Source organism: Ptychodera flava, unplaced genomic scaffold (assembly GCF_041260155.1).
Source record: "Ptychodera flava strain L36383 unplaced genomic scaffold, AS_Pfla_20210202 Scaffold_29__1_contigs__length_4469600_pilon, whole genome shotgun sequence".
In the NCBI taxonomy this organism is placed as follows: domain Eukaryota; kingdom Metazoa; phylum Hemichordata; class Enteropneusta; family Ptychoderidae; genus Ptychodera; species Ptychodera flava.
Genome location: NW_027248351.1, coordinates 1,766,495 through 1,781,211, shown reverse-complemented (window position 1 = coordinate 1,781,211; position 14,717 = coordinate 1,766,495). Strand labels below are relative to the sequence as shown.

The window sequence follows — 14,717 nt, the reverse complement described above, 5'->3', positions numbered from 1 at the left end:
TAAACAATCTTAGGTGAGGTCACCCTAAGTAAGTTACTTGCGTTTCAGAGGAGAAGGCAATTGTTGACGGCAACTACAGAATGATGATGGACGACGGAAAATCAACCTATTTGATAAGATCCACGTCGCTGACAGCGGAGCTAAAAACTTGAACTAACTTGTTTATTATAACAACTTTGTGATCAATTTTTTTTCCTCTTTTGTGGTGAAAAGAAGACAATACATAGTTCAATTAGATTCAAGCAAAAAGAATACCAAGACTGTATCATACCTTAGTTGTTACTTGGCTGATTCAATCAGCCAAGTAACAACTCAGGTATGATATGGTCTTAAATTTATTCTATTTGCTTGATGAAGTGTCCAAGTAACATGTGCAAAAAAGGAGAAAGTTATAGGGACAAATCATCAGGTAAATCTGCACTCAATATTACAGTGAAAGGTTTATCTGAGGTAGTGTTGTACCGGTACAACCAAAACCATTACTGGTGTAATGGTTGTTATGTTGTGCTGCTTATATAATATTTCAGTCCAGTTTGGTTAAATCAAAACAGGAGAATTAAAATACATAACATGATTATGTTCATTATGTATGAGAAAATATAGTAATGTACTCATGTGTATATAATTAAGTTGGTATTACAATTGTGAAATTGTAAATATCACACTAACTGTTTTATGCTGTCAGATAAATTTACTCTCCTTAATGCCAGCTTTCACTTCATATCACATTAGCTAATTTGAATGTACTTCTATTGTTCTGATCACTTCAAATATTCTCATATTGTGTGAAACGTGAACCAGATTCAGAATTTCAGAGACACTTTGATTATCAGCAATCTGTAATGCTACAGTTTTTGTACAAAAGTTCCCTTCCTGACAATCTGTAGTGGGTTTTAATCACGCTGAAGATATTGTGCTGCTACGATCGATTCTGAGCTAAAGTTTTGCTTTAAGAATGATTTCAAATATGAGTTTAAAAAAAAATTATTTCAAAAGGGCCTGCAGACTAGGCTCAAAATATGAGGAATATTCCACACATCACGTAATATTCAACAAGGAAGGCCAGAGAAATGTCTCTTAGTACCTTGTCTTTTCATGAAAATTTGGAAAAAGTGTGACATGTACGAAACTAGATTGAGATCATCAACATACCATGGTTGTGGATTCTATCACCATGAAGTAGAGACTGCTACAGATGTTTCACTTCTAATGCAGATGACTCTGGAGAAGCTTGGAGTAACAGAATTCAACAAAGATGTTTTGAGATTTTCTTGAGTTTGATAGAATTAGACTCCAAGGGTGTCCAGAAAGTTGCTGTGTTTGCTACTTCCACATAGCTATGTCGTCATTACCTGTCACATGATTTACGATAAAATTGTTATGTTACTCTGCTGAAATAGTACAGTGGGTTTAAAAGTCAGTCGCACGCATCAAATGGTATATCATGGCGGTTGTTTGCTGACAAGCATGTAAATCATTACTGATAGAACATCCTATGAAACAAGAACGGTAGTGTGACAGTTTAGCCTGACATTGTTTGTCTTTGATGATACATAGTCAGTAAATATCAAAATTAAACATTTCCAAAGGAGGAATGCAAGAACAGATGGCATACCATTCAACTCAAGCAAAAAATTATCTTAATCCATATTAAATGGTACTGTGTGGTTTTAAAATGTCAAACAATTTTGAATGCAAATCTAGAGTGTTTGCAATAAATCACTTCATTCTACAACTCACTTGGCACTTGGTAGAGAGAATATAATATCCTTTGTTGATATGGCTTGATAGATTCATATCAACAGAAGGAGTTACTAAAGCAGATCACTTAATAAAAGCAGGCAGTCCCGGTCTGTACTAAATTTGCATTAAATGTCACTGACAAAGTTTTGAAATATTCCTGAGTTTGATACTTTAACTCTAAAGGTGTCAGGGAATTTTCTGTCTTTGCTCACTACATGTATACTATAGCTACCAAGTCCTCATCTGTCATCAAGATTTATAATCAAATACTTGTGTTGCTGTGTTTTAAGCAGTAATGGTAGTGAATGGGTTTAAAGTTCAGTGTAGGTCAAACTGTGCATGACATGGTAAATGTTTACAGACACACATCTGGTAAATCATTGATAGAGACATTATCTACAGTGTCCTGATGAATGATATAATGTCAACACTACTGCAGTGACAGGATTAATCTGATATTTTTTGTCTTTGTTGTATATAATTAGTAGAAATCACAAAAAACTTTACAAAGAGGTATGCACAAAGACATTGCCACAATGTTTCCACTAACAACAGAGAGAAATATGCTACATTCTGAATGCATAATTTATGATCTGTTGTGAAAATAATTATGATCATCTTTGCATATGGTACATTAGTTTTATATTACAAAATTTAGAAATCTAATCATTTAAGAATGCAAAAGTAGACTGTGTACAACAATAAACTCATTTGATTTTAACTGTTAGTAAGACAATACTTGACAATCTTCCAAGGGACCATTCCAAATTTTGTTTAAGGGTGTAATAAAATAAATACATCTTAACAACTTAAAATTTAATGTTAAAATAATGTCTTCTTGTTTATTGAACATTTAACTTATCTAGACCCGATGAGATATATTATGAATAGTTTGGCTTCGTATATGGTTATTAGTAGTCCTGGGGGACTAGTGGTTTTGGTCATGTCCGTACGTCCGTTCATACCAGCATAAGTCCATCACCAAGCATTTCTCAGACATGTGTGAACTGATTTACTGTGAAGTTGTTACAAGAACATTGACCTATGTCATCATATGCATGTCGTTTGTTTCATGATACAGGCCAATAAGGCGCCATGACGGCCATTTTGTTACAATTTTTTTCATGTCTGGACATAACTTATTAGACATGTTTTCACCACTATTCAAAATTGCTACAAGGGCATCGACCTATGTTATGCATACACATTTGATTCGTTTCACGATACGATCAATATGCCGCCATGACGGCCATTTTGTAAATGATTTTTTCATGTCCTGAGGCATAACTTCAGACATGTATCGACAAAGTTGATACAAGAACATTAATGTCGACATTAATTTGTTTCATGCTGTGATCCAATATGTCCACCAATGACCATCAAAGATGTACCTGTTTTCACTCAGAGTAACCCCTCATGCTTGCTACGTGTCAATATTTGATGTGTTGATGCATCACAGGCCGGATATGAGAACTTGCTCAAACAAACATATTTGTATCAAAAACATTCAAATGAAGTACAGGCCAACTCGGTCAAAATGCTACAACTCAAACCAGAGATAGCCTTGATATTTGGTACATAGGTTCCTTGCACAAAACTTCATGCAAATTTATTGTCCCATATTAAATCCATGGCTACTTTTTGTTTGGCTCCTCTGTCAGTGACGCCAAGCTTATAGGTGGCAACGTTTTCTGTGTGTATTAACAGCAATGATTGGATGCTGCTTGTACTGTGGTCATTATTTTAAAAACGACTTTCATACATGATTGCATATGGCACGTTGAACCACCAAATTTAGTTTTGTATGGCTATCACTGCCATTACTTGCTATTTGCCATCAATACTGTCTATACACACGGTATGACTTGTTCAATTCAACAGTTGAACCATAACTGTACTACAAACTCATTCTCAGCCATTAAGTCCCGTCTACATTGCAATTAATGAACAGGACTCTGCTCTCTTCAAGGACGTCAAAGTACTCATTAGCAAGTGGGGACTGGGTCATTGACAATCACTTGTTGATTTACAGAGTTAAAATATTGAATATTAAATTATTCTCCTTTGAAAATAATAGGATAATCTTCAAGAGTACCAAACTGCACAGTTCTAGAAGAGCATGCTAACTTGATAGGTACACAGTTTGGGTGCGGCTGCCATAATTTGAATACAAGTATTCAAATTAAAAGACGAAAAACTACTTTTCTTACTTACTTCATCAACAATGCTATCAGAAAAATGTTGGAATGCATTAATCAACTAGAATGGTAGATTGTGTTTAAGGCATCTCTGGAGCTGGAGTGGTGCTGTGAGCCAATACTTTGAAATCACTGAGGAACTGCCTTATATGAGAATGTTTAATGATATATTTTAATACAGGTACATCGATCTTTAGTATGTGATTTACTATTAACGACATTTGTTGTGTGTGTGGTATTTGAATTAGATACAGGTGCACCATTTAAGTCAAAATGGAAAACAATACGGTGTCGCTAAAATTTGATCAGAATTTGTACATACCAAAGATCAACAAAGTGTTATTTCTATCTGTTCAGTGCAGGAAAATTATACGTTGATGTCATGACAATTTCCGCACAGCACAACCAGAAAAACAACAGAAATATTTAATTAAACCAGAAAATTAAGAATGACAAAAGTAAATAAGGTCTGAAACTTTAGGTACTGAAGGTCAACTTTAGCAACATGCATAGCAGAGAATCTTTCAACCATGGATGTACAAAAATAGACATCCATGGTTTCAGCAGATCTATTAATATGTCATAGTTCATAAACAATGACAGGAAATGATCAATTAGCTGTTTCAGTTACTGCTACCACTCCCAAACATAATAGGTACCCTGCATACCAAATAGGTTAAAGGTCAAAATCCTCTTATTCAGATGTGTGGGCTGATCCAGTTCACTGCCACCACTCCTGCACACTTGCAGTATTTCCCTTTTTCTTACCTCATTTGCACATTTTTGACACTGATGTGTTCATTTGAACAAATTCACATCTCAATCCCTACATCTACCTGTACCGGTACACAAATACTGAGACGGTAGCTTTGGCGGTATGGGAGCCTTTGTGTGTGACGGACATACATCCGCACATACATACCCATAAATATAAAGACATACAGATGCCACTCAGACTCATCATATAAGCTCTTTTTGGTATTTATATATAAAACCAAATATGAGCTAAAAAATTTAAGAACAAGGGGTTTGGCCAATATCTTGGGGTGAGGGCATATAAATGCATCACCATGGCCACCATGGCCTTTACCATGACACTCACAGATTTGAATAACCTCAAACACAGGGCAGTGTAAGGACACGGCTGCCAAAGTTGGTTCACAAGCCATTTCAGCACCCTAGAGGAGCTCAACAACCCTTTGTGGGATTTTGTGTCTCCTTGTGGGACCCATGAACATATCAGGCAACGGATGTGGTAAGCTTAGACCCAGACGTATAACAATCAACAAGGAATCCCTCAGGAATGTCTCTGTGAACTCACTGCCTTTTGTCTAAGACATGGACAAATTACAAAACTCATGATATACAGATAGAGACAGCTGTAACATACTTTGGTTGTCAAATGTTGAAATCTTTCAGACAATGTCCTATATTTACAGCACTTAGTGTACCACCTGACTGCTAAAAACTTGGTTGGTCACGATGGACCACCAAAAGTGAAACTGATGGATAATATGAGAAAATTGGTGATCTTTTCATGCATGACCACCAGATACACTTTTATACGGATCTCAGGTTGTATAAAAGGTCAAATAAGGAAGTCATTTCTTACTACAGCGTCAGAAACTCTTTGTATATATTATGGTTGACTGTAAGTGTTTCACATTTGATGAACATTCAATGGGCTTAGAATAAAATTGCCATTAAATTGCATTTTTGATGGTTTTTGTCCAGATATCTGAGTTTTAAAGCCATATTGTGATTTGCTTAGGGAAGTTACATTCAGTGTTGCAAAACCAAAACAAAATTATATCGTAGAAAATGAAAAGTAATTCAACATACTTAATTTATATTTCCCTGAGTAGGCTGATCATGTCGATAGATGACAGTGTTTAGTCAATATGCGTCGACAGACATCCATGTAGTCCATATCCGTGTAGCTGTGAATTTCTTAAAAAAATTACAAGTCGTCAAAAGGAAGTCTAGACCAACAGTAGTAACTTGTTATCAGGCAAGGTCAAAGGTCAAACGAGTGGCAACCATTTCATTCTGGGGGAGTCATGTGAGAACAAGGTAGTATATCTGAGTAAAATGAGTCTGTGAGAACTATAAGAATATGTTATGAACTGAAACACAGACTTATTGTGCTGATATAAAGTGGACTGCTTCTCAAAATACAATGCCTTTGTAGACATAAAAGTCATTGTCTTTGATTCATCTAACCTTGTTAAGAAGTACTGTGGGTCTGTAGGTGTGTATACAAAGTTCATTTGAGGTCATTTTGTTGGCACTGTGCCTAGGTTTTACTTGGTGGCTATTCAAGTGTCAAACACTACTGTATCACAACATCTTTTCAAATGTTAATCATTTGAAAAGCCACCAAGTTGAGGCATAGTATTATCCAGTTGGAAGTAAAACTATGGAAAGACATTTTAGGTTTTAGGTTTGAAGTTTAGATAGAATTTTCACCTCAGAGTCCATACACAATGTTGCCAGGCCTGACCAAGCCCCTTTCCCTTTCCACTCTCTACTTTCAATTCTAATTCATATGCAAAATTTGACCAGGGTGTTTGAAAAACAAGTCTAGTCTGGTTCCCTGACCATTTCTACCGCTGGCTGCGCTGCTTACAAAAATAGGATCAGGTATGGGCTAATGTTTCAAGTCAGAATTTTGACTTCATATCAATGAGTATCAGAAATAAACTGAAAGTAAGTCATCAAAATATCAATATTGTGTGGAGGAAAGTGGGAACAGACAAACAACATTTATTCTGTTGACAGCTGTACGTGTTTAAAATACACAAGTTATCTTTACTTTTTATCATCATTTTTGTTTAACTTAGAAACCACTGTGAAGACTTCAAAGCAGATGTCTACTTACATTGGACTGACTGAAGACTGATGCAAAGTCAGATAGTTCTTCCACTGTAAAGACATGTGTTTTCTTCATTGATGAAGCTATGGATGTAAAGACCAAGACTCAGGCAGTGACTTGGTATGGTGGGCCACAACCATGAAACAAACCCTGATATATTGCAGGGTTTGATGTCTGTAAAAATATAATTTAATCCAGTGATTATCATTGGCCAATAAGGTGTTACTATCAATACTGATTAGATGAATGATGTACAGCATACTGGGTTTCATGGAGAAATGCTGAAAGTAGCCAGTACTGATTAGATGAATGATGTACAGCATACTGGGTTTCATGGAGAAATGCTGAAAGTAGCCAGTACTGATTAGATGAATGATGTACAGCATACTGGGTTTGATGGAGAAATGCTGAAAGTAGCCAGTACTGATTAGATGAATGATGTACAGCATACTGGGTTTCATGGAGAAATGCTGAAAGTAGCCAGTACTGATTAGATGAATGATGTACAGCATACTGGGTTTGATGGAGAAATGCTGAAAGTAGCCAGTACTGATTAGATGAATGATGTACAGCATACTGGGTTTGATGGAGAAATGCTGAAAGTAGCCAGTACTGATTAGATGAATGATGTACAGCATACTGGGTTTGATGGAAAAATGCTGAAAGTAGCCAGTACTGATAAGATGAATGATGTACAGCATACTGGGTTTGATGGAGAAATGCTGAAAGTAGCCAGTACTGATTAGATGAATGATGTACAGCATACTGGGTTTGATGGAGAAATGCTGAAAGTAGCCAGTACTGATTAGATGAATGATGTACATCATACTGGGTTTGATGGAGAAATGCTGAAAGTAGCCAGTACTGATTAGATGAATGATGTACAGCATACTGGGTTTGATGGAGAAATGCTGAAAGTAGCCAGTACTGATTAGATGAATGATGTACAGCATACTGGGTTTCATGGAGAAATGCTGAAAGTAGCCAGTACTGATTAGATGAATGATGTACAGCATACTGGGTTTCATGGAGAAATGCTGAAAGTAGCCAGTACTGATTAGATGAATGATGTACAGCATACTGGGTTTCATGGAGAAATGCTGAAAGTAGCCAGTACTGATTAGATGAATGATGTACAGCATACTTGGTTTCATGGAGAAATGCTGAAAGTAGCCAGTACTGATTAGATGAATGGTGTACAGCATACTGGGTTTCGATGGAGAAATGCTGAAAGTAGCCAGTACTGATTAGATGAATGATTACAGCATACTGGGTTTGATGGAGAAATGCTGAAAGTAGCCAGTACTGATTAGATGAATGATGTACAGCATACTGGGTTTCATGGAGAAATGCTGAAAGTAGCCAGTACTGATTAGATGAATGATGTACAGCATACTGGGTTTGATGGAGAAATGCTGAAAGTAGCCAGTACTGATTAGATGAATGATGTACAGCATACTGGGTTTGATGGAGAAATGCTGAAAGTAGCAGTACTGATTAGATGAATGATGAACAGCATACTGGGTTTGATGGAGAAATGCTGAAAGTAGCCAGTACTGATTAGATGAATGATGTACAGCATACTGGGTTTGATGGAGAAATGCTGAAAGTAGCCAGTACTGATTAGATGAATGATGTACAGCATACTGGGTTTGATGGAGAAATGCTGAAAGTAGCCAGTACTGATTAGATGAATGATGTACAGCATACTGGGTTTCATGGAGAAATGCTGAAAGTAGCCAGTACTGATTAGATGAATGATGTACAGCATACTGGGTTTCATGGAGAAATGCTGAAAGTAGCCAGTACTGATTAGATGAATGATGTACAGCATACTGGGTTTGATGGAGAAATGCTGAAAGTAGCCAGTACTGATTAGATGAATGATGTACAGCATACTGGGTTTCATGGAGAAATGCTGAAAGTAGCCAGTACTGATTAGATGAATGATGTACAGCATACTGGGTTCATGGAGAAATGCTGAAAGTAGCCAGTACTGATTAGATGAATGATGTACAGCATACTGGGTTTCATGGAGAAATGCTGAAAGTAGCCAGTACTGATTAGATGAATGATGTACAGCATACTGGTTTCATGGAGAAATGCTGAAAGTAGCCAATACTGATTAGATGAATGATGTACAGTATACTGGGTTTCATGGAGAAATGCTGAAAGTAGCCAGTAAAATGTTCAAACATTGAGAAACTAGATTGGTGTTTATCTGGGTCACCAAAGCCGAAAGAAACTACTTCTGCAGTTGTGGTTTGAAGATTTGCCCTCAAGACCATGATGGGGAAACATTGTATTGTCTCTCTGACGTCAACTTCATCACTCTCATCAACTTTCTGACCACCAACTTAAAAACTGTCATCATCTTCATGGAGCATCATGACATCTTTTCTACTTCTTTCTTTGTGAGAGTCATGATTGGATTAAGAAACTCCTGTCTCTTAATTTCTCTTTGATGCTGCAATCTATCACCAATGTATTTCCAAAGTAGAGAGAATACACCACTGACAAAACAACAGGTTACCTGCAGGATCAAACAATCCATTTCTGACATTTCTCCAAAGTATTATTTCAATATTCTCCACATGAATGTCATGCATCATTCATTTTGATTTGTATATACCGGTATTATTTCAATATTGTATCATGAATGTCATGCATCATTCATTTAAGCAATAAAGTACACCCAGCGATGGTATACCACGAGATTTTGACCAGTTCACGACATATATGCACGAGCGATAGCGAGTGCATATATGAAGTGAAATGGTCAAAATAGAGTGATTTATTGCTATTATTCATACACAGCATATTGAAATTCTGGCGGGGAATGTCATAAAAGGAATTTTTCCTCAAGCCAAGAACTAGCGCGCATGCCCACCGTGGTATATCGCCCAAATATACCAGTGTTCTTTTTGCGTCTCGACCAATCAGATCGCTGTATTTGCACCATCAATATACTGGTATGATATAATACACAATAAAGTCATAAATGAGAAGTATATTTTCTAGGAAAGTGTTTGTCAGCTGATGGGAAGACAGAACAGTGAAAACAGAGGTCATCAATTCATTAAAAAGTGACTGGGAGTACAGGGCAAATGTCAAAAACAGCATTCAAAAACATTTCTCTGTGTAAATACATTCCAAGGTCATTGGTTCAAAACCATGCTATTTTCAACTTCCTTAGCTTCCAACTTCGCGGGTGTGGGTGGGTAGTGATATTGTTACAAAGATAAATGTTGTGTATATGGCTTATTTATCATAAATGTATGGTACTACATGATATTAGAAAATCTGCTAGAAAATGTAGGCCTTTGACTTTGGGAAGGTATTGTGTTCTGGTGCTTGGAAACATAATGTTTTCTTTTCAATATGGCAAAAGGAAAGGATAATTAGAATAATTTGATCTTTAATACAATTAATTTAGAAAACTGTCAACATGCTGTCCTTACAATAGTTTTGCAATCACAATATATATACCGGTATAATTTTCACTAGAGAGATTAAAGTTCAAGGGGTCGCATTCATCGATGTGTGCAATTCCACAACCTCAAATTTTACATTTTATTTGTTCTAACCTGATATCAATTTTAGCAAAATAAAACAGTCAAATGGTGGATATGCTATTTATTAGTTTCTTCTCAAGTCAAAGAACAACTTGACAGAAAATTTGGTCACAGACAATCAAATAGGCTGATGTATATGATTATTGTGATCACAATCATGAGTGCCTTGCTGACAACATGTACTTCAATGTGAATTCACATTGTTCAAGCTGCAACATTGTTTCATATTTCCTTCATTTTCTTCATTCTATATTGTTGCAATTATTCACAATTTCTACTAGGGTGACCCATATGTTTGTTGTTAAACTTACATCATGTGAATCCTTTATTCAACATACAGAGTTCCTCTAGATTTCCTATTTCTGTCTTGGTTGTGTTTCTTCAGCTGAGATGAACACAGTGGTGTCTGAATTTCTTCCACTTGATGAGATCAGTCTGGTTGTCTTGTTTTGTTTTCACACAAGAAACTCCTAAAATCCCAGCAACACTTCAACACTTCTCAGCTTCTTCCCTAAAATGCAAAAGGTAGATACAAAGGTAAGAATATCATTGACAGATATTTATAACAGAGTCAGACAAACATCCCTTACCAAATCTGTTGACCGGAAAGTGCCCGGTATGTGCCCGGTTTGTGCCTGGTATGTGCCCGGTTTGTGCCTGGTGCCCCTTTTCACTGCCTGGAAGTGCCCGTTTTAGTGTTTACTTTGATTTTTAGCAAACACAAGTGACCGTAAACTGAACGTTTTTGACCGGAATGCGACCGGCATTAGGACTTAGTTTTTTTTTAACCAACTTTTATGACTGGAAAGCGACCGGCATTATGACTTAGTTATTTTTAACCAACATTTATGCCCGGTTTATGCCTGGATTGCAAATGAAATAGAATTTCTTTATTTTTTATGACCGGTTTGCGCCTGGTTTGTAAATGAAATTGAATTTGACCATTTGGGAATGCCCGATTTATGCCCGGATTGCAAATGAAACAGAATTTTACTCTTTAAGTGACCGGTTTGTGCCTGGTTTGTGAATGAAATTGAATTTGACCATTTGGGAATGCCCGATTTATGCCCGGATTGCAAATGAAACAGAATTTTACTCTTTAAGTGACCGGTTTGTGCCTGGTTTGTGAATGAAATTGATTTTGACCGTTTGGGAATGCCCGGTTTATGCCTGGATTGCAAATGAAACAGAATTTGAGTATTTTTTATGACCAGTTTGTGCCTGGTTTGTGAATGAAATAGAATTTGATCATTTCGGGGTGCCTGGGAATGGCTGGTGCAAATGAAATGGAATTTGACTTTTAATAGGTGACTGCTTTGCACCTGGTTTTCAAATAAAATAAAATTTGAATATTTTCCCTTACTGAAGATTATTTCTACAGCAAGTTTGCAGCAAATACGCAGCAAGCATAGCTTGCAAGAAGGAGTTGCAGAAGTTTACAGCTAGCTATGACCCTCCCGCAAACCCTTAGATCAATTTGCAGCCAATTTGCAGTAAACGGCTAAGTTGCTGCAAATTTGCTGCAAACAAGATTATTGCTGCAAATATGCAGCAACACATGCTGGACATATTGCCAACTATTGCATTCCAAGGGAGTACAGTGAACCATTGCAGTTTGTGACAGTTCATACTCAAGAAAACAAAACTGACGTTTCATTTATATTTTATATTTATGTATTTTTATAACAGACAATGCACATATAAATTATAATAACTGGTAGATAATGTACAGCTTTTAAAGCACAGTTCAGCTGGTGAAAGCAACAATCTGGTCGGGTAAATTATGGTTGGATCGACAACTGAACTTTTAGGAAAACACATTTTTAAATCAGGGACTTGTCTGTCTTGCAAGTTAAACCCTGTATTTTCTGTGAATGATACCAAAATGCAAGCAGTTTCGAACGAAATGTGCATCTGATCATGCTGATGATCTGTAAGGACGCGTAGACTTTTGTTACTGCAAATCTGTACCATAAAAGTAACGAGAGAGGAGAACTTTTCAATGTAGAAACATGCCCCAAGTAAATGTCAATGTTGGTATAGCATACCTCCATGGTATAGCTAAGCAAGGACCCGATACTACCTTAGCCCTGCGTACAGGTCTGTGTGTTCCCGGCGTTACACGGCCTGTAACGCCGGGAACACACAGACCTGTACGCAGGGCTACTACTACCTCAGAGCAGGGCCGTGCTTCAAGCAGAATACGGTACGTGCGTCCCGACGTGCATACAGTGCCCTATGTACAGTCTGTGTCCTGTCATCGTGAACAAAATCTCGCCTTCTGATGACATTGATGTGAAGGCTTTTGTCCATGTTTTCAGCGATAGAGTTAGATTGCCGAGCACAAATTTGAGGTTTAGGATTACACTCCATCCCGAGCCGCTGTACGAAAATCCAATATGCTACCTCGCTAACTTTCAACGCGTCCTATAAATAAAGCCAGCTATGAGCAGCGAGCGTGAGCAGCTCCCGACATGTTTACACACGAGGTCACGCATGCGTGGAGGTCACGGTTCATCAAGATCAGTTCGCGCATTGATATTGATTCTTTGTGCTGACAGAAATTTTACTCTCTTTTGAGTCTTTCTATGGTTAAAGTATCCATTTTCATTAAACTTAAAAATTAAATTCTATATCAAGTATGAAACATAACGGATTGGTGCAGATGTAGAGTCAACTCCAGCGTTTCAAAACGGGACTACATTATCAATCGCGTAATAATTTATAGATCGCACTTGCGTGAACGTCATGAGGCTTGATCGGCGCGAAGTTAGATTTTAGTACCGTCGGCTGTGTACTTGTGATCAGGGAGTTATCTAGTGGACAATTTCGTGATCTTTCTATGGAATCGCCAGTCAAATGATGTCATATTGTTGCAAAAACGTGTATACAGTACCAGGGACAGACAAAGTTGTAAATTTGTGAACGCGAACAGCAGTAAAGATGCCGACTATATTTTCTATGTACACACGGCCCGGAGAGACCTGCAATTACCGGGAATCGTCTGCGAGCCGTTCACAAATGTAAGTCAATGTACCGTCCGTCTATATACGTCGCTATTATCCTTGTATTGCTATGTTTACCTACAGATAAATTTTCGTTGAGTATTGATTCATGCTGAATTCACTTTCGTTTCACAACTGATAGACTTACAGTGATAGCTGTGGAAATGCAGCTATCTGTTGGTGGGTAGCATGTGTCGCTATGCGGGTAATCAAAACGTCAACCCGGCGGGGGGGGGGGTGTTGACCTTTGATGACCCGCATAGCGACGCACGCTACCCCATCCCACCAACAGTAAGCTTCGTTTCCACAGCTATTACAGTATAGTGCTGAGATTTTTGCAGATTGTCACCATCGTGTATGCAATAAACAACATACGAGAGCAGTCAGCTGTTGGACATTTTGATCATTATTAATTTAATAACAATCATTTATATTTTGCATTTTTCTACTTCAATTTTTCAACATTTTTTGTCTCATTTTCAAATAACAATTGATTTATTTCATCAAATTGCGATGTTTACAATGTTTGGTCAAATGGTAAAGACTTACACTCTTCCCTGAACGATTTGTATTTTTCAGAATGCATTGCCGGTGCTGGGACAAGAAATTCAGAGAACAGAAAGCCAAATTGCAGCCTTTGACAGTAATGTAAATGTTACATGAAACTTCTTGGGTCAAAAGAAAATCTCTTGAAGACACTTATGTGGCATGAAATGAACGTGGCATATAAAATAAATCATACCACAATTTAAATTTAAACTTTTTTTCTCTGTTGTCTTTTTTATATGAAACAATAACTTTATTTGCGCTGACCATTGTTTCTTGTGAAGCTGGTATTTCAGAGCTTAGTTGGATAAAACACATCTTGTGCTGTCCACAATCGGCCTTAAGATTTGTCAGGTTTTCATTCTTAACTGTGTCACTGACATTAGCCATGTCTACACATGTGATTTTACAACATCTGTGTACATATCTGTCACTGATCTGAACTTATTATATTGTTGCAGAAGATAAAAATGATGAAACTTGTACAATACAAGAAATTTTGCTGTCGCTTAATTTTGTTGCTTCTTTTGTTTTCAGTATCTCTCATCTATTTAATAATGTATTTAGTTTTCTTTCTGTTGCTGAAATTAGTAAAAGTTTATTCCGGAGCTGACTACTGTGGAATCATGCCAACTTAATCTTATGAAGGAAATTTTGCGTGTGTAGTTTCAGCAAAGGTGCAGTAACATGCAAAATAATTTGCCGGGCACTTTCCAGTCATAGGAAAAAAACGGGCATAAAACGGGCACCAGTTTTCTTTTCCATTACCAGGCAC

General features: G+C 37.1%; 2 protein-coding genes and 1 long non-coding RNA gene across 3 annotated transcripts in view; 1 reads left to right on the top strand and 2 right to left on the bottom strand.

Moving 5' to 3' along the window:
• LOC139127180 (tripartite motif-containing protein 2-like) overlaps positions 1–14,717 on the bottom strand; it is a 144,880-nt gene that overhangs the window by 68,537 nt on the left and 61,626 nt on the right. The gene's annotated exons all lie outside the window — the stretch shown is intronic.
• Positions 1–14,717, bottom strand: part of LOC139127183 (uncharacterized) — a 55,623-nt gene that overhangs the window by 32,222 nt on the left and 8,684 nt on the right. The window contains exons 3-4 of the mRNA XM_070693108.1: positions 10,703–10,902; positions 6,823–6,990 (exon numbers count right to left, since the gene is read on the bottom strand). The gene's annotated coding sequence lies outside the window, so the exon portion shown is untranslated. The remainder of the gene's footprint in view (positions 1–6,822; positions 6,991–10,702; positions 10,903–14,717) is intronic.
• LOC139127170 (uncharacterized) lies at positions 13,101–14,155 on the top strand. The gene is made up of 2 exons (XR_011550940.1): positions 13,101–13,414; positions 13,976–14,155. It is a non-coding gene; the product is annotated as an uncharacterized lncRNA (long non-coding RNA).